The sequence below is a fragment of the Macaca nemestrina genome, chromosome 16 (assembly GCF_043159975.1).
Source record: "Macaca nemestrina isolate mMacNem1 chromosome 16, mMacNem.hap1, whole genome shotgun sequence".
NCBI lineage: Eukaryota > Metazoa > Chordata > Mammalia > Primates > Cercopithecidae > Macaca > Macaca nemestrina.
The window spans coordinates 96,795,806-96,819,863 of NC_092140.1; the positions used below are offsets into that span (position 1 = coordinate 96,795,806).

General features: G+C 46.5%; 1 protein-coding gene across 6 annotated transcripts in view; it reads left to right on the plus strand.

Annotated features, from left to right (window-relative positions):
* The window catches only part of LOC105490183 (solute carrier family 7 member 1), an 86,146-nt gene that overhangs the window by 9,700 nt on the left and 52,388 nt on the right, over nt 1–24,058 (plus strand). The gene's annotated exons all lie outside the window — the stretch shown is intronic.

Here is a 24,058-nt window from a genome sequence, read left to right on the forward strand (position 1 = left end):
TTTCCTCTCCGGTGAGATTGTTTCATTCCTCCTTCAGGCACTTGGGATTCAGAGCCCTGTTGACTGCCTCTTCTGCACTGTTAGCTTAGCACAGGATTCTGGAAGCCCGGTGCTGGGAAAGCCTTTCTCTGGGCTGTTTGGGATGGGGCTACTGGTTACACGTACACACTGGTACTCACTGGGTGTTCCTGAGGATGGCAGCTTTTAAACTTCTTTGACTGCAGTCTACAATAAGACCTAAATTTACATTGTGATCAAGTACACACACAGAGGCACACATATTGATACATAGATTAAAATGACAATTTTTATGAAACAGTACTCAGTTTTACTATCTGTGATACACTGAGATAATTTTTATTCTTTTCTATTTCATTACAAGAAAAATTCCTGGTGGCAACTTGGAGTTTGCAAAACACACTGCGTTTAGACACATGAGCCACACCTCACCTGCAACTTCACTGCACTGCCCTGAATTTCATGTTCACTGCTAGCACCAGGGAATGGGAGTCAATTCTCCATCCAGACCAGTTAGGGCAAAGAAAGTTGAGGAGTCGAGGTTTCTTTCTGTGGTGATTTGAGAGTTTCTGACTGAAGGAGACATTATTCTCTGTGGTGATGCCCAAGAAGGTGAGTAGGTTTTCAGGGCAGATCTGTGTTAATTTCCCCGGTGTGGTTTGCTTATGCAAACTGGGGTATCTGTCCTTAGTTAACCTGACACACTGGTGTCCCAAAGGTGGCCTGGTCAGGCTGTATGTGAGTCTTTAGAAATGGGCCATACGTTTGTTAATTTCGGTGGTCTGATTTTCTTTGAGTTTATTTATGCGGCGTGATGTGATGAAGAACCTATCTGAAAGAGTTAAGGATTTTTGGGAAGAAGAGTGAGAAAACATACTTGTAGAAATGTTATTTTTTGACTAAATCTGATGGATTAAAATCGAATGGTGTTGAAACTATATTAACAATAGCAGCCGTACCATTAAATAGTTCTTCTTGAAAAGGTTGGATGGATTTTTGCTTAAGAAATGCTTGAATGTTTTTTCTGTTTTTTCTTAGAAATTAAATGTCTTTTAGTCTGTGTGTATAATTCACAAAACAATTGTAAATCAAGGGAATTGACTCTGCCTAACAAGGATATAGTGACATAACAGAACTAGAACAAGATAAATGGCCTCATTTATTGAAACAATGTGCAAAAGTCTGTCCTTGTTCTTTGGAAGTTTCTTTTATTTACTATGCTTCTTAATAAAAATAAATTTGTTGTGAGAATTCAGAGTACTTACTTTACAGTATTCTTAAAAGTTCATATAGAAGTTACAAATATTGGCTGGGTGCGGTGGCTCACGCCTGTAATCCCAGCACTTTGGGAGACTAAGGCAGGCAGATCACCTGAAGTCAGGAGTTAGAGACCAGCCTGGCCAACATGGTGAAACCCCATCTCAACTAAAAATACAAAAAATTAGCTGGGTGTGGTGGTGCAGTACAGCTCCCGAGTAGCTGTAGTCCCAGCTACTCAGGAGGCTGAGGCAGGAGAATCGCTTGAGCCCAGGAGGTGGAGGTTGCAGTGAGACGAGATTGTGCCATTGCACTCCAGCCTGGGGAACAGAGTGAGACTCTGTCTCAAAAAGAAAAAAAAAAAACCGTTACAAATATTACCACCACCATTGTTGGTGTTTGAGAAGAAACCTCATGAACTTGATCTTATGCTGTTATATATGTTAATGTTTGAAATAAGTGATGACTCTGTTATTGCAAGTGTACCGCACTTCCCCCGCAAATCTATAACCTCACAGTTTCAGCCGCTGGGTTGGTTGGTTGGTTTGTTTTTGTTTTTTAACTTTTGTTGGAAGACATTTCTTTTTCAGATTGCTTTCTTTCCAGAGGGCAATCTTGGGAGAAATTAAGCAAGAGCATTCATTAGTTCTTTGAGTAATTTTATTGAACTGGGAAGAATGTCTGTCTTGCTGGTCTCAGAGTTGGATACAATTAGAGTTTTAGAAAATTATCAGATCTAATTTGTGCTGGGATTCAGGCCTAATTACCGAAAGACTCTGTGGTCTGGTGAGTCAAGGTGAGGGCATTGCTGTCTCATGTTTCTTGGGTGATTTGGTGTAGGGCAGTGCCCAGGGGAGGAGAAAGCTCTCTGCACAAATCTAAATCACTTTCCTGTGGCTCCTGGTTGCCCATGAGCGGTCCGGTGTGGAGCATCTGCAAGGGAGGTCTTGCTGAGTCACCTTGCGCAGCGTTTGAGTTGCTGGAAGAGTTGAAGTCTACTAAGAGCTGCTGGCCTTGACCCACAGAGGTCCCAGCAAGAGTCTCTTTCCAGCAAAGGGTCCTGCTGTGTGAAGGAAGAAAGCACCATTCCGCCCTGGGGAGGCACTTGGGAGCAGGGACAGAGGGAAAGCATGGGCTTCTCCACACGGATGCTTTGTGGAAGCAAGCAATACTCCCTGTATCCAAACGAGCAGCGACTCAGACATTTGAATTCTCTTACCTTTTCCTGGAATTGACCTTGTTGCTAGACTTCCTTGAAGGAACGGAACCGTAGGGCACACTTTACTGTGCATGCGGGCACGGGTATGGGCTCCTTACAGTTCTGGGGTGGGGCCTGAAGGCCACATCGCTGCCAGGTCTAGACCTAACGAAGGGCCTGCACCTGAAGATGTAAGCTGTGTAAAATAAAAAGTCAAATCTGAGGACAAGACTAACTGGAGCGTATTGTTTCTGGAAACGCAGCACACACAGCAGGACACGTTTCCATTGTAGTTGTGTACGTTGGGTGTATTTTGTAATGTGTCTGTTCATTATGACTGTTACTCCTTCGTTGCTCTCTAAAGAGCATGTGGGTGGATAAGATCATATGGGTTGGGCAGAGGTGGCAGTAGGGGCAGGCAGTAAGGATGGGGAAAAGGAACGCATCTCAGCAAGTGTGCAAGTTAAGTACTTGGCATAATGTAGTGGTGCCTTTCATATCCTAAGGTCATACTGTGGGTATCTTTGAACTGTCTAGACCAATACATGCATACAGATCCTTCCCCGGGGATCTCCTGAAATGCAAGTTCTGATTTGGTAGCTTAGGGAGTGGGTCTGAGAGATTGCATTTCTAACCAGCTCTCAGGGTCACTTGGAGTAGCAAGCACCTCCAAAACTGCTGGAACCTGGGACAACTGCAGGGAGACCTGAGCTGCCCATTAGACCACATCATCCTGAGGGTCTGGGATGCATGTGTCTTTGTGCCTCCTGTACCAAGGGCAGTGCCTGGTATGAAGTAGATGCTCAAAGTGATCTCTTCAACTGGACTGAAGAGGCTGCTGTCCCAGAGCCCATTTGCTTTAGTGGCCTTGGGACGGCAGGGGTGTGGTGATCCAGTGATAGCCTGTGCACTCATTTCAGCCCAGCTTGGTTATTGCTTTACAGCCATCTGCAGATAGGTTGTGCGGATTTGGCAGCAGAAGCGGGCTCCTGGCACCGGCAAGGAGTGATAGCCGAGGGCTTGGCAGTGAGGACAAGGACAGAACACCCACGGAAGAGAGGCAAGAACTCAGTAACCACCACCGTCTGGGATAATTAGCCGAGTGGCAAGCAGCCCTCCTCATTTCAGGAGGTCTGTGTTGTACACCCACATGCAACTCTGTGCCTCAGTTTCCTCATTTGAAAAATGGAGAAACTTACAGTCCCCCTGTTGTAGGTTATATTAAGGATTGAAGCTTTTAGCGCCTTGCCAGGCTTAGCATGAGAGTGCAATAAATGTGAGTTGTAATTAGGACTGGTGTGTAAAGGGTTACGCCCCAGCCTTCAGGGAGGTTTCTCCCAGAAGAAAAATCCCATTCCTGAGGCTGCACATAAATGTGTTGGTATTTTGCTGCTAAAAGAGTAGGTGTAAATTAACATGCAAAGTGATTCCTCCAGAAGGCTGGGGGTGGCGAAATGGGCCAAGGGGAGGTTGCTACTTGTTCCTCATCCTCAGGAAATTCTTAATGGAAGAGGCGGATGTCAGGAGCTTTCTAATTAACAGGCGGGTGAGAGGGGAGATGAACGTGTCTCTGGGGTGTGCCTCAGGGGCAGGCATGCGCTGGCGCTGGCGCTGGGGCGAAGTTCCAGGGACCCTTGCCCGTAAGACCTTAATCCAGAGTGCCACTTAGAGGGGACAGCGCACGCTTGGATGCGTGCTCTGGTGTTTAACCCTCTTTGCAACTTACTTATGTTTGGTTCTTCAAAAGTCTTAGAAGTGGCTGGCTAAAGGTAACGGGGTGCTGAGGCATGGCTCCCACACATGTCTGTCACCCCAAAGGTGCTGGGCACGAGTACTGAGGGAAACCTTGGCTGTGTCTGACCTGTGTTTACTTCAGAGCTTTATGCCTAGCACATGGGTTTGCACAGGGACATTTAAAGTAAGAAAGAAGAGAGCAGAGTAGATCGGTGTCTCGGGAGGCTTTGAAGGGGGCCCAAGCTTCTGTGTTTTACCGCAAATGCCTGTGAAAACTCCCAGAACATTCCTTGATCGAAATGGTTTTCTTGTACCTTCTCACAGGGGGAGAAGCAGGGGTGGGGGCGGGGGCGGGATGTCATGGGAATGGAGCGTTCTTAAGCTCAGTTGTATGTGATTTTCATTTCTCTCTGTTGCCTGGTTCATTAATTCATAAACTCCTTTAGAAGGCTGAAGAGTTCGTTAGAAATATCCTATTTCTGTTAAATAGCAAGTAGAAACATGGCATTTACATTTTTCTTTAAAACTCAGAACTTGAGATCACTTATGTAAAATGTGAGGCAAGGCTGTCCCTTCTCTGGGAGGCTCTGGTGTTGGCGGGAATGGGGGGTTCAGGGGATCGAGGTTTAACCTGTGACCTTTGGTAGCTTTTGAATTTTTGAGCCATGTGTGTGTTGGCCTTTTGAAAATCCCATCATGGCATGCTTCTTTGGGGAAATCTGATTTTGTTTGTATGGTACGTCTTGCAGGAATGTAGAGGGTAGCTTTTAATCACCTTCTTAACGCTGTTCAGTCTCTAGAAACTGGCATATTATTCATTTGCCTCAGCAGGCGTTAAGATTAACAACATATTCCATGGGTGAAACTTTGCAGTTGGGCCCGGGAATAGTCTCTCTGCTTTATAGCACTCATCACCTTGCTGGAGAGGGAAAATCAATCAGGTAAGGGGACATGTCTTGATTGATCAGCGCAGCAGCCGTGTGAGGAAATGAAGGCTTGTTTCCAGGTGGGAAAAAGGCCTGTGAAGGAGGAGGCTCTGCCAGCCACTGAAAGTGTGTTCTCCACGTGTGTTTATGTATTGTCTGGGCATGAAGAGGGGTAACATGGAACAGATCTCAAAAAGGGGGAGGCAGTTATGAAGGCACTGAGAAATAAATGTAGAAAAGCAGAGAGGAAACACGGTGTAGGAGTCCTGGACTCTTAACAGAGCTTGAAGTACCTAGGAGCCTGAGAACTCAGACATGTCCCCTCTGCTGTCCCCTCCTGCCTGGCCTCGGAAGTCCTCCTGGGGACTTACCACACTCGCTGCATGGCAGTTCCCGGATGCCCCGGCCCCTCCGCAGTCACAGCCTGGAAGTAGAGAGACCTGCACCCCACCGGCTCAGCCATGGACTCATGTGATCCTGGGCCAGAGGCAGGCACTCCAGGCCGCACTTTTTGCCTTGGGGGTCTGAAGAGCTTGCACTAAGATGCTGCCCTCTGTGAGGTTTCCAGCCCTAAACGGGAAGTGAGGGACATTCCATGATTATGGATCCGCCAAAGAGCTCTGAGCGGTTCGGTGGCCATGCTGTGAAAGTGAACGTTGAGTGGGAACCACGCCTTCAGATCTAGTAGGAACAAAGGGTCTGGTAGGAGGACGACGACAAAGACCTCTACTGAGAAGTGTCACTTTGCCTGTGTTAGCCCAGAAACATTGAGCAGGGCACCGGTTCGACCAGAAGGAACAGAATGGCTCTTGTAAAAATAAAAAGCACTTGGTACCAGCATCCATGTGGTCCACCAGGCTTGTGCCCCGTCAGAGGAATACTCTGGAGGAAATGGGCCATTCAGAATAGTGTGTTTCCAGTGCAGCTGTGGAAAGAGTGAGCAGTTGTGGACCAAACATTTCATGGTCTGATGAAAAGCTAGTGGATGCTGGCCAGGTGCGATGGCACTTTGGAAGGCCGAGGCAGGTGGATCACCTGAGGTCAGGAGTTTGAGACCAGCCTAGCCAACTTGGTGAAACCCTGTCTCTAATAAAAATGTAAAAAAATTAGCCGGGCATGGTGGTATGTGCCTGCAGTTCCAGCTGCTCGGGAGGCTGAGGCAAGAGAATTGCTTGAACCCAGGAGGCGGAGGTTGCAGTGAACCGAGATTGTGCCACTGTGTTCCAGTCTGGGCAACAGAGTGAGACTCCATCTCAAAAAAAAAAAAAAAAAAATGCTAGTGAATGCTTATCCATTCATGACAGGGGCAGCCGTTTCCTGGTGTCAGATCCCTAGCCGCGGTGTCCTGTTGTGCGGGGCGCCTCAGGTGGAGTTTGGAATGTCGGGATAGGCCATGAGAAGTTTTAGTTCCATACTATCTCACCAGGGAGGAAGCCTGAGAGAAGTTATTTTTCAAAAGGATTAGTGAGCCGTACACATCAAAATATATACAGGTTTCATCAAAGGAAAGAGACCCAGCTTGAATTGAGGATGAAGCATTTCCACAGCGGAGTCAGGCCGAAGCTCTGCGTCAAGATATCTAGAGAGAGCTGGCTGCTGCCTGAAAGGTTTCTTTCAGAAAGCCCTTCACGGTGGTACCACGTGTACTTGTTTCTCTTCTGCCCTCCTGAGAAACATACTTGTCCCCAGCGGAATGAAGAAAAAGGCAAATTAAAAGATGTGTGAGAGAGAGAGTCCTTGCCTGCCGCCAGATCCCGCCTGCGGAGAGAAGGGCAGGGCTGTGGAAAGAGGCCTCGGGTCTGAGAACAAGAGGACTCATTCAAGTCTGTGGCTTTTGACAGGCTGTGACAGGGCGCCGGCGTATTGAGGGATCGCTTTTCCAGCATTGGTGGATCCTTAGTGGACTTGGAGCTCTCAGGGTACCCAGTGAAAAGGCACCAGGCCAGAGCTCCCCGGGGTGTCTGGTTGACCCAGTAGCTTGCCGTGTCCTCTCCAGGAAGAAATAGTTGAGAGTGGATTGTGCCAGATTCGCATTCCTCTCCGCAGCCCCTCCAAGGCTTCTCAGCCACGGCTGGACTCTGGGTAGACTCAGCTGGGGACAGACGGTGGACACCTGGCACCTCTCCTGGGCCTCACAACGTTTGCCCAAGGTCCTTTAGGTTTGTCTTAGCAGATGTGATCCTGCCGATGACAGGGTATTCTTATTTACACTTGCAGATGTGTGTGTATTAAAATAACACGCCCTTGGATTGAATAGAGCACATTCGGCTGTGCCACTGAGTTCACGTAAGGTTTGCAGTAGGACAAAGGATGGCAAACAGTTCGATCTGAAAAAAAAAAAAAACAAAAAAACAAACTTCAGTTGTGCAGCCCAAGTTCAGATGTCTTAAATATCTGCTGTCCGGATAGAAATCTGAGAAGGGTTGTGCTATGGGAGAGGGGAAATCTCATTTGCCAGCCCCCAAGAAGCCTTGGCTTTTGTCTGGGGACAGCAAGGACTTCGTAAGAGGGCTGACTGAAAGATCCCGAAGATGAGAGTAAGAGATGCCCTCAGCGTCTCCAATGCCACAGGCCACAGCGAGGAGAACCACAGACTTAGTGACCAGCTCTAGAAGTCAGCATGTGTTCCTTGTCAGAACTGGCAAATGTTTTAGAATAAATGAAAAGCAAATAGGACTTTCCATAGCTGGTGACAAACCGACCCAAGCAGAGGAGTGGAGGAGGAGAGGGTCTCGGGGTCCAGAAGAACATGGTTCTCCGTGGTTGCCCAGCACGTCAGGGCCAGCAGTGCTTGGGGTGATGACAAATCTTTTGCAAATGCTATCATGGGACATGCCGGCCCACAAAGCCTGCTTTGTGAGCTCCTCCAAAGACAGGATACTCGGCCAGTGGCGACTAAGGTTGACCAAGATGTTATTTCTTGTGATCTTGGCTCTCCAAATACAGGCTCTGTGGCATTTCAGCGAGGACCAGGACAACTTGGTGGCCAAGAGGTCCATCAGAGATGCCTGGCATGCATTCTGCACGTCACTGTAAAGCAAGTTGCAGCCCCAGCACGGACACAAACCTCTTGGAGCCAAAGTTCAGATTTCCCTGTTCTCTCCAGTGTGTGTTTTCCACCTGTCCCCCTTTACTTGGACTTCCCAGAGCCACACGCCCAGGAGACACTGCTACCTTTCAGTTAGTGTCACTTCTCCTGCACTGGGCACCCAGCTTCCTCCACAGCCTCACCAACCCCCTCACCAACGAGGTACTTGGAGCTGACTCGTGCATTTGGCTCCAACTGTGGGAGCCTGCTGAATCTGGCGCCTGGCTCTGGCTCACCCTGACCCAGTTAGGTGGGAGTTCAGAGTCAGAGCTGGATGCCAGCCCGGCCACCAGCATGAGGTGTGGAGAAAAGCCCCAGACGCATTCAGCAACAAAGTGGCTGGGAGAGAAGGTGGCTGTCGAGGTGCAGGGAGAGGAAGCCCCTGCCCCATCCAGCCATTGAGTTCACTGTACCTTTTGCTCATTCAAGCTACAGTGAAAGACCTTATGCCAAATTTCATTTGAATTTTAGAACCGACCTTGTGTTTCACTGTGGATAAAGCAATTTGTAAACTTCTGTATTGGTATTTAAATTGAGGTGATTAAAAAAAGACAACCAGCGAATGGAGGTGACAGGCTCGGGCCAGGGCCCTTCTGACCCAGGGCTACCTGAATGGGAAGTGAGAGGAGCAGAGGTGTTGGCACCAGACAGACTTGGGTTCTAGCCTGGTCTCTGGTGCTGACCGGCTGTAGGAACCTGCTCCAGGCCTTCCTCTGCCCACTCGCCAGGTGCCGTGTTCCAGGGTATCTGAGAATTGAGGCAGTGGCTGGCCAGTTCTCAGTACAGAGCTGCACATTTATCAGTTGGGCAGCAGTTACCAGTTTCCTTTTTTTTCCTCCTCATTCTTTCATTTAGTTTTAAATGGCACTAGAGATGGTGCATCTGTTGTCCTGGAAGCCCACAGGGCACTCGGAACAAGGCTCCTCAGCAAATGAACAGACCAAGTGGACCATTGGGATGGCCCAGACATCCTGTCCTGTCCCCTCCTTCTCTCACTTTCTGCAGCTCCACCAAGTATAGGTTTGATTTGAACTTGGTACTGTTGGTGTCAGCCTTTGGAACGTAGGGAGGGTGTATGACGCTGAGAAATGGTGATATAATGCAAGTAACAGATTCCCAATTTCAACAGCATGTCAGTCGCATTACCTAGTTCTCTGCTGTTAGAAAACTGTTCAGTCTTATCTGAATATAGTTTGTGTGGTTCTTCCTACCTGCGGGAAGCTTTGAATTTTTTTTGTTTTCTTTCCTTTTTTTTTTTTTTTTTTTTGGGGCAGGACCTCATACTGTTTTTTAATGATTAAGTGAATGACAGAGAACATCACACTTTTACCATCTATCTTCATCCCTTTGTAAACTAAGCTCCTACTCTTCTAAAACCGCTCGCAATTTCAATTTCCTGTCTCTTGAATTAGACAATCTCCTGATCTCTTCTCGGTCCTCCTAGAGGTCTCTCACATGCTGTACATGAAGAAAGCCTCCTTCAACAGACCGAAAAAATGAGAGGATCTGTAGAAAGGAATGGCCAACAGTATTAAATGTTTCACAGACACCGCAGGGGGTGATCGCAGCTCACTGCAGCCTTGACCTCCTGGGCTGAAGCAATCCTCCTGCCTCAGTCTCCTGAATAACTGGGACTACAGGTGCACACCACCACACCTGCTTAATATTTTAGAATAGTTTTTGTAGACACAGAGCCTTGCTATGTTCTCCAAGCTATTCTCAAACTCCTGGCCTCAAGGGATTCTCCCATTTCAGCCTCCTGGAGTGCTGGGATTATAGGCATGAGCTACCACACCTGGCCTAAATTTCTTGATAACTCCACCAGTGCCGTGAGTTCATGTTCTTGTTCATGTGAGCACTAGGCAACATTAAGCATTGATATTTGGTGAAAATTAATAAAAAATGTACTTTCAGCTCTGAATGGGGAGCTCTGTAGGCCTTTCTGGAAGTTGCAGGGCAGGGGCAGATGACCACAGTGGGCACTCATGTCCCTCAAGCAGGGACAGAAATCTCTTTCTGTGGGCCAACTTTGAAAACGTTTGTACTGTATTGAAAACAGACTACATTTGGAATCTAAACTTTTTAGACATTGGTATGAAAAACCTTTGGTTTAGTTTGTACATAAACTTACTTTTAGGCTCACTCTTAACTGCATCATAAACTACCTAAAAGTAGATATTTTAGGGGATTCAGGGGCACATTTGTTTTATTACAAGTGGTATTTAATAGCATATCCAAGAGCTAAATACACCTTTAGTTTAGACTCTTAATTAAGTTTGTAAATTCTACAGTTGGGTCCTTTAGCACAATGGAAAGTTTGCAGAAACAAAACAAGTAAAGGTTTCTTTTTAAAAATTCATTGTGTAGTGGGGATTTATCATACGTTAGAAGCAGTATACAGTACTTGGCTTTTAAAACTGTATGTCGTCTTCTTTTTTTGTTGTTTGCGTATACTGTTTTGAGAAGATCTCCCTGGGCATTCTTCCAGCACAGATCGAGAGAAATTGGCACTGGGTAGAATCATAGTTTTATGTATAAGTAAGAAAATCATGGTGTTCTTAGATATTTGTTTACTTAAACGCTCCTGTAACTAAAGAACAGTTGCAATGGTTACACAAAGGGCATAGAAAAAGTGCCTTCTGAACAAGATTAGCTTGAGTTTAGGAGGTGGCAGCTTTTCCTCTCTGCTTGATTTGTGTGAATCTTAGCATGTGCCTCATTAGGTGTTTTTGTTCATTTGTTTGACTTGGGCCCAGGACAGATACTTGTGATTTGTGCTGCAAATAATCCTCCACTGAGAGACTGGTTAAAAAGTAAAGGATATTAGCTGCTCCAGTGAGTGCTACGAAATGTTAAGGTTTACCCTAGACCTTGGCTTTCCATTTTTGGATAAGATTTCAAATTTCAAAACAGGTTCTTTGAGAAGACAGCCCCCATCCATGTATTCATTTGTTCCACAGGTATCGGGTGAGCTCCTACAGGTGCTGGCACTGACCTTCCCAGATTCTTGCCCTTGTGGGCCATAACTCCCTGGCATCATACAGGTAGAGTGATAGCACAGGCAGTTGGCCAAGAACCCTGTTTTTTAATGATTAAGTGAATGACAGAGAACGTCACACTTTTACCATCTATCTTCATCCCTTTGTAAACTAAGCTCCTACTCTTCTAAAACCGCTCGCAATTTCAATTTCCTGTCTCTTGAATTAGACGATCTCCTGATCTCTTCTCGGTCCTCACCCCCTGCGGGGTCTGTGAAACATTTAATACTGTTGGTCATTCCTTTCTACAGATCCTCTCATTTTTTGGGTCTGTTGAAGGAGGCTTTTTTCATGTACAGCATGTGAGAGAGCTTGTCAAAGAATGGAGTCATTGCTTGTTAGCAGCTGGGTATGCAGAAATGCCTGTGGAAGTCAGAGCTCATGGTCTGCGGTTAGAAAGGTGCTGGGCGAAGGCGAGGTGTTCAGGCCTGAGGCCTGAACTGTCAGTACCCAACTAGGGTTACCAGGGTTAGCAATAAAAATACTGGACACCCAGTTAAATTTGAATTATAGATAAACAGTGGATCCTTTTTTTAGTATAACCTTTTTATATTAAAAAATTATTTGTTGGCAATATTTGGGACATCATTGTGATATATTTGGGGCATACTTACATTAACCAATTATTGGTCATTCACATGAAATTTAGATTTAACTGGGCAGTCCTGTATTTGATCTGACAGCTCTTTGCTGAGCTACCATCGAGTCACATCGTCTTTTGTGGTTCCTGGTGCACTTTGAAAGGGGAGGATGTGGGCCTTAAGGCAGACACTCGGAGTCAGACACTCTGGTTTTAGAGAAGTCCGTCTGCCTTTGGACTCTAGAATTGCACCTCCCTGTCATTTGTGTGCTACTTCCTCCTTCGGCTCCCAGAGTGTGGTGTTCCCCGCGATTCTGCTAACAGCTGCCTTCTTTTCTCCCAGGGATTTCACTCCCAGCAACACATGCCTCTGGGTGTGCTCCGCATCCAAGTTCCTCGTTTCAGATTCTCACATCCCCGACTGCTTGCCAGATAGTCCTCTCTGTTCTGCTGGACACGGGACATGTGGCAAGACTGCTTCTTGATCCGAGGATATTTTGACTGTCATTTACGAGTAAAAATATTTTATCAGATACATGTCATCACCGAAGAGTTTTTTGATGACAAGATTGTCCTGATTGAACTTCAGTTTAAATCATTGTGTTTTTAGAGCACAGATAAACCATTTAAATTTTTCATGTTTCATGACATTATTCTCTCCAGGATAGATTATTTGCTATCTACATTTTCAAGAAAGGTTTCTTGTATGTACCAGCCACTTGTCTGTGGCAGATCTGATGGCTTTGGCTTCTGTCTCTGTTTCTCCTGGACCACTTATCCCTTCCAAGTTGAGTTTTCCTCCCTCGAATTGTGCAGCTTTAGATGTTGGTTACCATGCTGAGTTGACCTTTGCGGTTGTGTGCGTTGGCTGCTTTTGCTTGCTGTGCTGAGAGCAGTCCCATGCAGGTTTCCCAGGGTCACCTTCCCTGCCCAGCGCTGGTCAACTATAGTGCTCGTGCCCGTGTTTTATGAGCTTCTGATCACTTTGTAGATTCCAAACTGGGGCAGAGAGCGACTCAGGGAGCCAGAGGGGTAGGGCTACAGTGTCTTAGTGAGGGCCACCCTTAGCTCACATTCAGTGCTTCCAAGTTCAGGATTTCAGAGTTACCTTGGGCTCATTCCCTTCATATTGATAACTGATGGCATCCGGCCAGTCCTTCCTTCCCTACTCCTCACACGGTCTTCTTCCTTTTCATTCTAGTCCCACGCCCTCGTGCCGTGAGTCCTGAGTGTTTCTTCCCACCTCCTCACCCTCTGTCTTTCCAGCATCCTCCTGCGTGGCCTCTGTACTTTTTCTCCCCTGTTAGATTACACTGGCACCTACCCCTTTACACGGTGCCTGCCATTCTTGACAGCGTGTGCGTAGAGTAGAAAACCCAATGAGTGACTCTTGCGTGAAGCATCCTGGCTCTGCCCCAAGGGCTGGGGGAGCCCACACTGGTCCACTGGGCTTCTCTGGCGACAGGTGTGACTTAGTGTGGGACCAGGTGGCCCAGACAGCGTGTTGCACTTGGAGGTGTGCTTGGGACCCACAGGCGGCCTCTGCACCCTCACCACCTGCATTTTGGGGCAGTGTTAGGCATGCCACAGGCAGCCTCAGACCTGGGCATTGGTGCCTCCTTGGCCACTGGCCATGAGGCCTGCTTCCCTTGTGACATTTCACTTTGACCTTTCCTTTGAAGGTTTTTAAAGCAACACTGTACACGCAAAGGTCAACAAAGAAGAGTGGATGATAGGTGGACAGAAATGTAAGTTAAAAGGCAGGAAATGAGGCTGCTTAATACAAGCAGGTTGGAGGGGATGAGCAAAACAAAAAATGCCCTTGAGATGATGCTTTAATCATTTGTCTTTAGAGACGTAAAGCGGGACATGGAAAACAAACATTTCCATTCAATGTATACACAGTTTGCAAAACAAATAACTGGGCTTTGTGAGTGTCCAGACCTCCTGGAAGGAGGAAAGTGGCTCTGGACTGGGCAATCCTTTTCCGCCTGAGTTCAGAGTGGAAGACATTGGGGAAGCCGCCCCTCTGGTGGAATAAGTAAAGCAAAAGCCTTTCATTTCCTTAATGAAATGTAATGCTTCCAAATTTGGCCCAAAAGCCAAACTGAGATGAAAAGGCCTCTGGGTGGAACGGGACCATCCATGAGTGAGGACCCCCCAGCGGATGTCTGGTGGTCACTTCACTGCGATCTAGAAAGGCCACAGCCGTGGCCAGCCCTCCACCACCCCGCATTCAGGCACTGCCAAGCGCTTTGGTGGTTGGTGCTATAGAGACTGGGACCTTTACATATGTAAATGTTCTAAAATTAAAATCGACCATAAAGTGTCGTTATGTTATGCTTTTACAATTTCCCCATTTTGTTTCTGTTTTTAATAGTTTTAAGTCAATTTTAATATTTCTGGGCAGCAGCCCTCAAGTCTTCCACCATCTGAATCAGGGCAGATGAAAATAAGTCAAACAATAACCTTATTTTATTTTTTAAACTGTATATTTGTATAGTACGTTTTTGATTACAAAATACATTTTTTTTTGCTATTTTAAGGGCAAAAACTGCAATTATTTTTGCATCAAGCTAATACCTTCATATGGTATGGCAAAAACAGGTGTCATTTTGGGTACTTAATGTTCACAGCACTTTATAAGTTGGTTATTAATGAGATGTCTTATACATTAAGAAACTAATAATAGTAATATAGTTGACATATAGCACATACTATGCACCAGGTGCTCTGCAGTGCTTTACATATATAAATTCATTGAAACCTCCTCATCTTGCAAAGGAGAAAAGGGAAACTCATGAAATTAAATAACTTGCCCTTTTTTTTTTTTTTGAGACAAAGTCTCTCTTTGTTGCTGAGACCCAAGTACAGTGGCATGACCATGGCTCACTGCTGCCTCTACCTCCCTAGGCTCAAGTGATCCTGCCATGTCAGCCTCCTTGGTTACTGGGACTATAAGCACAAGCCACCATGCCTGGCTAATTTTTTTTTCCTGTATTTTGTAAAGACATGGTTTTGCTATGTTGCCCAGGCTGGTCCCCAACTCTGAGGCTCAAGCCATCTATCCGCCTGCCTTGGCCTCCCAAAGTGCTGAGATTATAGATGTGAGTCACTGTGCCCAGTCCCATCATTTTTTGAATCCAGTTTGGCCTGAGAGTTTAGCTTCTATCTTGTTTCACTGTCTCTTGAGCCTCACAGGAGGAACAAGGTGGAGGTAGGGGGGCGGGTGTGGGTGACACTGTCATTATTCCAGTTTCAGATGGTAGAACTGAAACAGCAGCATGGAGTAGCTTGCTCTAGATCACACGGCGAGGGCAGGCCTTCTGATTCCTCATCAGATCAGTGAGCAAATATAAAATGGGACGTGGAAAGAATTTTTCTATTCAATGGCAAGTCAATGACAGTGCTTGATGCAAACCGCTAGGCCTTTGTACCCAGGCACGTGGCAGGCCCTGGCTGCCTCCTCCATGCTGAGCTCGGGGCAGAGGAGGTTCAGCAGAGGGACCACTGCACATAGCATAGCAGCCATTCATTTAACGCCAGAGGAACATGTGAACGAGCTTCCCCAGGATTCCCAGGCGGGTGGGGAGCTGCTAGGTAATTGCACCTGGTGGCCCACCCAGGCAATGTGATTATGTGATTGTGGCATTCAGGGAGCTTCCGCATTATGTTAGAAAACTTTTGTTTCTGGTTCTGTTTCTCTTTTAATTTGTGTAATGTGACCAGGACGTCTGTGGCCCGGCTAGCCGGCAGCCGTGTGCTTTGTTCCCTAGTTGGAGCCTGGCCAGCCGCGGAGGTGGATCCGAGGGGCCTTTGGGGCGACTCCTGCCTCAGCCTCTTCGGGCTCTGATAAGCACCACTGAAACTCTTTGAGGTTCAGTGTTCTCATTTATGAAATGAGGATTGATGGTTGCTTTTCTAGGTGTGTGAAAGACCTAGCACAGTGTCTGCTGCATACCAGCTGCTCAGATGTCATTGCATTACGTTGAAGAATTTTTTAAAAATCTGTGTTGATAGTGCAATGTGTTGTTGTAAGTGATCACTGGACTCACTGTGGGTACTCTTGAGAATGGGGTGGTGGTGATTAGTCTGGTGTCCTTAGGAGCTCGATTTAGAAGGAGGAGGGGTGTCGTGTGATTATTGCAGCCCCCGCCTCGTGGGGTCATGCCTTCACACTTGCAGTGGACCTGGTGGCTGCAGACATCCAGAGCTCACTGCCCCTAAGGCTGCTGCCATCAGGGGCCCTGCAGGGAACAGAGTGCTTTCTCAGGCTGGGCAGTTTGAGGTGAGTTTAAATAAAGTGACTTTTTACAAAGGCAGGGCAGGGGGTTCACAGCCTGGAGTAGTGAGGGAGCCCTGACCACTTCTAACACCCTCAACCTGAGGGGAAGGGACGGTTTTGAGGCTGCAGCTGGCTTTGTGAAGGGCCGATCTCCCATGAGACAGCCCGCAGAGAGGGTCCTCCCTCGCCTCACTCCTCCCTGCCGGCGTCCAGCGAGCTCGGGATGCACAGGTGGGCCTTGTAGTGGGGAAGGCAGGGAGTGGCTCTGAGGGCAAACAGGATGCAATTTCAGGCATGGGGCACAGAGCCAGGTGCCCTTGGCTGAGCTGAGGACAAAAACAAGTCAGATGAGTTGTGCAGCCCACATTTTTGTTTGCTTTAGATAGGAGTCAGTTCCTAAAATGGAATCAAAGTGACTGGACAGAGACCTGTTTTGATGAATTTAAGCTGGTGGCTTCTTGGGTAATCTTCCTTTACTTGCTTAGAAGCCTGGAGACATGTGTTCAGGTGCGTCTGAGTCATTCGGTGTATTAGGACTTGAGTTGCCCTGTGGCAAAATAAAGGGATGGACTTGATCAGGGCTTATCAAGCGGGTGGCCTACAGGGCCAGGTAGTACATATTTTAGGCTTTGCGGCCACACAAGGTCTCAGTTGCATGATCATCATCTCCTTTTTCTTCTTTCTCTTTTTTCTCCCTCCAAAATCATTCATAATTCATGGTCAATACAAAAATGGGTGAAGCGCCATTGTGTGTCAGCTCCTGGACTAGATCGTCAGTCCCCTGTGTGCTTTGTGCACTTCTGTGTGCAAGGTGATTTTAGGGAATGCACACGCGTTTTTATTTTAATGGTATGTGAGTTCTAATGTGTATTGGGAAAAATAGATGACTAGCACCTTAAGAGTTCACTACCCATAGATGTAGCTACGCGGGGCCCTCCAGGAAACAGTTGGCTCTCGCAGGCTGGGTGGTGGATGTGAGTTTTAAGACCTGATTCCAGGTAATTTTGGTGGTGCTCCATTTATGAGAGTAATACATGGTGGTTTTTTAAAAAATTGCCTACATTATTAAAAGATGGATTCCTTTAAGGAGAAATGTTATAAAGGACAGTGTCCATACCACACAGAGCAGAACCTCACAGAAGAGGTACAGTGTAGACTGTGGGCTGGAGTGGATTAGATCAGCTCACTCCTCCCCAACACCACACTCCTTGATTATCCCATGTTTTAAATGTAGCCTGTTGGACCATTTCACATTGATGAAAATGCTCTCCACACTTTGAGAAGTTTTGTGTAAGTTTAGAGGAGAAAACAAGAGGGCAGAGCCGTTTTTTCGATGGAGGTGGGCAGCCCGCCCACACTGCCCCTCTGTGAAGGGCTGTCCCCTGGCTGGGAGCTCTTTGGAGTCAACCCCTCCTCGAAGTTAGAGCCACTTCACCCTCCAGGGCATGCACATTCCAGCAACACAGCTAGTGATTTAGGCCCAGGAGAACAAATTAAGTCCGTAAAAAAAGTACAGAAATTCAGAGGCCAAGACTTGCGAGTGCTTGCTTAATTCCCTTTGGTAATTACCGCTGTCAGTCTCCCTGTCCCTGAGCCTGTGCTGCTCTCACGAGCTCCTGGCCACACCCGAGACTTATTTGTCTCTGTGGGCTTCTTTAGAACTACTGCACTGTCTGGGTTGCATCTGTGGGAGGGATGCCCGCCTGCAGGGAGTTGTACCCAGCAGCTTGTAAACGCCCAGGAGTGTGGCACGAGCTTACCTGTCAGGTGTGCCTTGGCAGAGAAGAAGCTGCGGCCAAGCCCTGTGAGCATTCCGAACATTCAGTGCTGGAAGCATCCCAAAATCTGTCTCCCACTCACTGAGTTGGGCATGTCTTTTCCTATCCTCCCGGATGACTTCTTTGTCCTGGTAGTGAGCCCTGACGGCCTTGGGAAATACTGGCCTGGGCTAAGAGACTGTTGCATTTTGACTGCCTGATGAGCTTTTACTCTTCTGATTACCTCTTTAAGCCACCCTTTCTTTTTGAGATCCTGGACCATAGGCACCCACAGTGAGAGGGGTTCCCTCCCCCCACACCCTATTTTGACCTAAAAGCTTAAAAACCATGTGTATGGCACTATGTAAACCAAAAAATACTGCAACCTTCCCCGTTTTTATTATTCTGTGTCCTGTCGTTGTGAAGTATTTAAGAAGATGAGGCGGCAGTTGTAGGGAGAGTTTATCAGATAGGAGCTAATTTCACCCTCATGAAACTCTCAAAGCAGAATGACGGTTGCATATAATAAATAGCTTGTGCAAGTAGAGTGGAGAGCCTCTTACCGACGGCAACTGGAGCCATGATGATTGATTTCTGGGGGAGTGGGGTGGTAGAGTTTTGACTTGAAGGAGAATCGAAGTATGTGGGAGGAAGTGCTGCCTTAGCAACTGAACTCGAATAGAAGTTCAAGTTCAAATCTGCCTGTTATGGTTAGTGGGAAAACTATACTGGGGTCCCTTTGGATTGGGCTCCTCTCGGCCTTTTTTTTTTTTTTTTTTTTTAACAAAAAATAGTTTTATAAATCTAATTTACATTGAAAGTATAAATTCAGTGGTTTTTAGCAAATTCACAGGGTTATGCAGTCATCGCCCTAATTTTGGAATATTTTTGTCACCCCTAAAAGGAAACTCGTACCCATTAACAGTCATTCCGCACCCGTAGCCAAACCCTGCACAACCACCGAACTCCTTTTTATCTCCATCCTGGACATTTCGTATAAACGGAATGACACGGAATGTGACCCTTTACGCCTGGCTTCTTTCACTCAGCATCGTGTTTTCAAGGTTCATCCATGTTGCAGCGTGTGTCAGAATGTCATTGCTTTTTATGGCTGAATAATATTCCTTTGTCTGGATGTGCCACATTTTGTGTATCCATTCAGCAGTCGATGGGCGTTTGGGTTGTGTCTGCTTTTTGGCTATTATGAATAATGCTACTGTGAACATTGGTGTACATTTTCGTGTGGACACTTGCTTTCCTTTGTCTTGAGCATGGACCTTAATGGGATTGCTGTATTGTACCTCCGTGCACTTTCTGAGGAATCTTCCTAGTTGTTTTGTTTTTCCATTTTGAATTGTAAGTATTTTTTAATTGTGGGAGAATACACATAACCAAACTTACCATCTTAGCTGTGTTTAAGTGTGTAGTTCAACCACATTAACTACATTTACGTTGTTACACAACCAGCGCTGCTGCCCTCCTTTACTTGGGTTTTGGTGAAACAGTCCACACCATCTCTTAGGCCCCAAAAAGGATAAATAACTTTGGCTTTGACTCAGCAAAGAGGTGGGTTAACAATGATCGAACGCACCGCCTTTTGAGAGGTGTGAGAGTCTAGACAGGGTGATGGTTCCTTGGCCCAGAACCTCAGGATCCCTTCCCTGTACAGATGCTGCTGTGTTAGGAAGCTTTGGATAAGAGGAGCAGGGTGGGGATAACTTGAAGAGGCTGCCCAAGAACTAAGAGTGGGAAAATGGTAAGGTGGGCTACTGTCTGCATCCTAGAGGAGCCCACCAGGCGTGTTTGAGGGACACTGTCTTTCCCAGGCCTTTCTCCGGGGCATAAGTAGGTGCACAGGGGCTTTTCTTTTGTAGTGGTCTGAGACCCACCTGTGCCCTGGCAGATGGCAGAAAGGGATCCTGAGTATAAAGGACTGTGGATTGGATTTGCTGAGTCACGGGAGAGTGTACAAGTGTGGGCCAAAGTGTGTAAGCGTGTTTAGGGAAGACCTTCATAGACCTAGAAGAGATCCTGGAGAAGGTGGGCCTAGATCATCGACAGCAGGCCCCCTCTGCCCCGCCTCTTGGGAGGCCAATGCCCTGGCGCTCCCTGAACCCTTTGTACTCCTCCAGGCCCTGTTCTGGGAATGCCTGCTGGGTCTGTTGGCTCTGCCCTGAAGTCTCGCCAGGCCTCCTTTCTCTCTCTGCTGGCCACCCTGAGATTACCGCGCTGCGTTTGCACTGTACTCATGCATCTCCATGAGCCGCTGTCTTCCCTTCTCAGTAACATAGTCACCTCCTCACTGGCAAGGTCTGTATTTTGTACTCTTTCGGGTTAAGTCACTGGCAGACAGAAACATCAAATATCCTAATTCAGGATGGATGCCACAGTCTACCCAGGCAGCTCATTAATGAGATAATTCTTTAAAAATATTGACAAACCATTAATTAAGAGCTGATTATTCACACATCAAACAATTCTTCACTTAAACTAGAAGATTTCTTTAAATAGCAGCTCCCCCTGGCTGCGTTTATCTCTTTGTGTAGTTTATTAGCTATTTGGCAGAGAAATTTCAGAATGCCAGCTACAAGCCAGTGCAGTTGAAGAACAGAATGTAATGAAGCGAAAGTATTTCTGGAAGCATGTCATTTATTCAAAGAAATTATCTAAGAATGTATTTATTTTGAAAAGCGCTTAATGTATTTATATGCATAATCTCTATTTATTTTCTTAAATAATTCTTTGAGCTTAGCAGTCATTTCTGCATTGGAGAAGGCAGGATATTGAGATTCAGAATAATTTGTCCAGGCTTATTCAGCTAGTCCGTGGTTGAGCAGGGATTGATATCAATGTCTTCCTCAAGACTTGGGCCTCCTCATCCCATTGCCTCTGACTGCATTTGCTAAGTGGGAGGATCGTCCGTGCTTCTAATTAAACTTGTACTGTAATTTCATTATGGCTGTTGCCCTAGGGGAGCTATTGTAAGTCTGGCATAGAGTTTCAGTAGTATTGAAAATAATGGAGCATCGTGGATTTAGTTAGATGCACACCCTGAGGTTTGAGCTGAGATTCCGCTTCACAGAACCTACTTTATGCAGCTGGTTTTCTCACATGTGAAGCAAGTGTAACAGCTGTATCACCTTCAAAGGCTTGGCTTGAGTATTAAATGAGATGACATACTCATCTAAGAAGATGTGCCTGAGGAGAGGGCACTGGTGCATCGCAGGCACTTAGCAGCTGTGTTAGCCTTTGTTGTTATTCTTGTCAGTGGGCCTGTAACTGACTTCACGGGTGCATTTATTGTTGACTGAGCCAGAGGTGAGCTGTGCAGGATAGTTGGTGAGAGCATGTCAAATGGAAGGCGGGAAATGACCGAGTGGAAAATCAGTGTATTCTTCCAGACCACCCCTTCCTCCAGCCCTTGTCCTCCCTTCCTCTTTCTCCCCACTATTTTCCTGTGTTAGTCATGGTTTTCCTTTTACTGTCTTGAGAGGACTCGTGCATTCGGTGACTGTGTGGTCCTTCCAGCTCTTCCAGCTTAGGACTTGGTGTTTTTAAATTCTCATTGGCCAGCAGAGCATCACTTGTAGAGAAGCTGCGCTCCCCATGGTGAAAACTGCCTCTCACCAGCTAAAGATTGCCTTCCCCCAGGAGCACCAAAACCCTGTCTTTTTCGGGACAGGAGGACTTGTTAATAAATTGGCAGTGGTGCCTTAGTTTCAGAGTTGAGCTGCCTTTCCTGAGCATCAGCATCTCATCCATAAAGCGGGGATGGGTATCCCTGCCCGTGCTGGGAGACCCATGACAGCACAGAGTGGTGCTGGCAGTCCCGTCTCTTCAAGCTGCCTATCTTCTCCATGCTGCCCGCAGGGCGAAGGCATCCCCAGCCATTGTACCAGCTGTCACATTCACTCTTAGAAACCAGAGCCTGGATTCATTCCAGTGGGAAACTTGTCTTGGTCTCCTGCATCTTCTCATCCTTTACTGCTGTTCTTCCCCTGCTTCTTCTTAGCTATTCACTACCTGGTTCAGGGACATCAAGGGTTCTCCCGGGGTGTGGTGACAAAGTTTTGCTTTCCTGTGAATATGTTTGTGCCTATTTTGCAAACAACATTTGTAATTTTTAATATTATAATTTAAATAGTGAAACATTAAAAAACCCACTCAAGTAAATTTATAGAACACTTTGCTGTCCACCATTGCACACGGTAAGGTGGGCTTTCTCTGCCTTGGCACATCATGGATCATTCTTTGTTGAGGGAACTGCCCTGTGCATGGTAGGATTTAGCTGTATCCTTAGCCTCTGCCTGCTAGTCGACCACCATCCTTCAACTGTGACAACGTAAAATGTCTCCAGACATTGTCAGATGTCCTCCAGGGGACAGAGCCACCCCCGGTTGAGAGCCACTGCACTGCAGCCCCCAAATCTGTCTTCCCGGTCTCTCTTTTTGCCCCTTTTGGAGCCATCATTAGATTTACACCAGTAGGTTAGAATGGCTTTCTCTAGCCTTTTGCAGTGCACAGCACAGAAGGCGTGTGTAGCCTTTTCTCAAAGTATTTTGCATTTCAAAGGAAGGATGAATCATGCAATTTTGAGCCAAACGATCTTTTCCTGGGTGCAAAATGAGCTGGAGTAGTTTTAATTATTGAAGGGCTGGAGGTAGGATAAATATCTTGCTGTTTCTTCCTTGACCACATTTTCTTTAGAGTTTGTCATCTCCCATCCCCTAGTAAGTATTGTAGAACCACAAATACTATATAGATTGTGTGGTCTTTCCAGCAGCTTTTGCATTTAAATTTTGTTGCTTCCTCGGGGAGTGGACAGGAACTGGTATAGGTTCCAAATAACAGTGGAGCCAGGGCAGACATTAGAAATTAGGAGAATGCCACAACAATGATAACTGTGTGAGGTAATGCATATGTTAGTTAGCGAGGTTCAGTCATTTCACAGTGTAAAGGTTGAGGATGCCTTATCCAAAATGCTTGGAACCAGAAGCTTTTCGGATTCGGGATTTTTTTCAGATTGAACTATTTGCATTATACTTACCAGCTGGGCGTTCCTAATCCAAAAAAAAAAAAAAAAATAAAAAAAAATCTGAAACTAGAAATGCTCCAGTGAGCATTTCCTTTGACAATCATGTTGGTGCTCAAAGTTTCAGATTTTGGAGCATTTCAGATTTTGGATTTTTGGATTAGAGACGCCCAACCTGTGTATACACTTTAAAATATCATGTTGTACATAGTAAATATATACAATTTTGTCTGTCAGTGTGAAATATAAAATGAAATAATCTTAAAGTAGGGGAAGACCTATTGACATTCTCACGTGGAGACGAATCTATTCTATGAGTTAGCCTGGGGACTGTTGAGTAACAGCTGGAACATTCACTGTCATCAGGTAAAGGACAGGGCATGATCATGGGGAAACTGGCAGGCTGAGAATGCTATGCTGGGATGGAACTACGGAAGTCAGGAATGCAGGGGAACGTGATACTTGACAGGTTTGGTTGTAGTACCATTCATTTGTGCCCCTTGCCATTACTCTGTATTGCTGCAGTTAACAAGAGTCTGGATAAATCTAAGATTTGGACTTTCAGGACTGGAAGGCTCAAGGACAGAGGGGATGCCCCTGTTTCTGTGGTCCAGAAAACCCTTTGGGAATCGCAGCTCTCAGTGTGTCTGCAGAACAGCCTCTAGGATGGTCACCTGTTGACACAGTCCGGTGGTGCCGTGTGTGGGGCCCATCAACGAAGGGGCGGAAGGGCCCCAGACCACGAGAGCCTCAGAGGGCAGTTCTGGATTCTTCGGTGATGCCTGGGGCCTGCCCTTGTGGTTCCAGGGTTGCTGAAGTCTTTACTGTGCACATTAGGTTTTGATTTCTGTCCTCCATCACTCTCTTTGAACAGTAAAGTTATTTCAGTCTCAGCGCAATGCTTTTAACAGAAAGCTCATGGAAATTTCAAGACAATATTTATGTCAAGGAAAAATTGAACTAATTGTAGTTTGCCTTTTCAAACTAGAAACCCCCTCTTTTTCCAAGACTCTGACACCCCCGACCTATCCCCTCGGCAGCTGCCTGGGCTGTTCCGCAGGAATCTGGCCATCCAAAGGGCTCGGCTCTCACCAGAGTTATTGGTTGACTTCACAGAGGTCTCCCCACTGCCTTGAACTGTGGTC